Below are 2,114 nucleotides of genomic sequence, written 5' to 3'. Positions count from 1 at the left end.
CCACACAGTCTTTCAGATCATTTCTTGAAACCACACGAACAAAAACCCATCCGTGATCTCCGTACCCGTACAGCTGAGGCTGTTACCTGAAGTGACTGAAAGTTGGAGCCATTCAGCACAGGAAATGCTTCCACAACAGGGTTCTAAAAGCAGTGCCACTCACTGCAGAATTTCTGCACTGTATTTTGTGCAACAAACAAGCAGAGGTATCAAGCAGAGGAACAAAGTGCTCAGGATTTTACTCAGCTGTGCAGTGCTTCCACCTGCCATTCATTCCACCAAATGACTGATTTCACAACACGACCATAACACATGTGCTTTGTTTTCCTACTTTTTGCCCCCTTTGTCATGGCGTTATTAAACTTTTTTTTTTTCACATGCACAAACTGCCCAGCTTTTAATGTTTCTTATGCTCATTTTCACAGCATTTTGCCATAAGCCATCAGATAATCTCTCACATTCAGGATCCAATCCATTTCCCTTGTAATTTAACAAGGGCTGCAGCCGGCACTTACACGGGCCTTATCGCGGTACAACTTCTCATACATAACAGGATGCCAGAGATGAGAAGACAAAAACACAACCATGTCCTGCAGCTCCAGGTCTGAGAACACATGACACAGTCAGTCCCTTCCCAGCAAGTGCTGCGCTGCGCCTCCCCCCACACAGCACACCATACCTCTCAGCTCTGCTCTGTGCACCTCTGCACCACGAATGCAGAGCCGTAATTACTGTGAATTCACGGTTAACCCAACGCCTGGCGTGCCCCTCACCGCTCACCCCTTACAGTCACTTTGCACCACCACACTCCCAGCGGCACCAGCACAGAGCGGAGCTGCTCCTGGGCAGCACCGGGGCCCAGGCATCGTCCCGCACACAGGGTGCAGCTGCAGGCAGTGAGGGGCAGCACCAGGGGGCACAGAACCCCGCCGGCACTGCGTGTGTCACCGCCCTGCCATCCCTGCAGGTGCTGAGAGACCGTGCTGGTTTGGGTCTTGAACAAACCAGCGGAACACAAACGGTTCCGTGATCTGTGCTGGCTGCTGCCGCCTGGGATGTGTGTCGTACTGCTGACACTCCGCAGGCTGATCCAGGAGCTGGGAAATTCTCAGCATCATTTCTCCTACATTGATTATTCTGAACTTCATTTCCTGCTGCTGCTTCACCTGGGCAGATTCCTGTAATCCAACTGATTTAGGCCCCTACCTACCCGTACACTGAAAAATGTCGTTACATTAAACATTTGATTAATTTTAGTAAAATTAACTTCCAACTTTTGCAACCACCAAGCTGTATGCACACACATTTAAAGGCTGGATGGGCTGCAGATGCACAGCTTACTGACAGAGAACATCTCCAGACACCGGTGTGTTAAAATTCCAACCCGTGTCCAGATTCTTGGTTACTCCCAACTCCAAATCCGGTGCACAGCTGCAGCCCTACCAACATATTCAGTTCCAGAAAATGTTTGCTAAGAGCAAAAGTGTATTTTTATTTCCCCATCTCATTGAGCGTGAAGGATCGTCAGGTGTATATAAAAGCTGTAACAGCTTGAAACCCTTTAATTTTCCCTCTTCAATTTCTGCACCCGACAGCTGCTGCAAACCTGCTCCTAGGACCTTCTGCCCACGATAAGGGGGTGCTCCACAGACAAAAGCAGCCCCCCTCTCCCACCCCCCGGCACTCCCAGCGTTACGGCCGTCCCGAGTCCCGCGCTCCAGCCCAAAGCCTGACTTGAAGATGCGAAGCTTCCGAGGTGCCCCAAAAGCACACGCAGCCGTACGGCGGCCGCCTATCCCCACGTAAGGACGGATGTTCTTAAAAGGAATCAGTAACTCTTCACGCGAGGAGGCAGCACAGACGAACTGCGCGTGCAGCGCTGCAGATCGCAATGACGCCCCGCAATGACGCCCCGCACCTCGCCGGGCGGCTCGGGGACCCCCGGGCAGGGCGGGGCTTCGCGGAGCCGCCTCCGCACGGAGCGGCAGCGCCCCTCGGCCGCTCCCCCGCCCCGCAGATCCGCGCGTGCACCGACACCCGCACGGCGACGGGCTGCGGGCCGTCGACGCCGAAGGCGCCCTGCTGAGCGCGGGCGGGGCGCCGCGGCCCGGCCC

The sequence above is a fragment of the Centrocercus urophasianus genome, unplaced genomic scaffold (assembly GCF_019232065.1).
Source record: "Centrocercus urophasianus isolate 14NV4802_14NV808 unplaced genomic scaffold, USGS_Curo_1.0 seq_33, whole genome shotgun sequence".
Lineage (NCBI taxonomy): Eukaryota > Metazoa > Chordata > Aves > Galliformes > Phasianidae > Centrocercus > Centrocercus urophasianus.
This window is presented reverse-complemented; position numbering follows the sequence as displayed.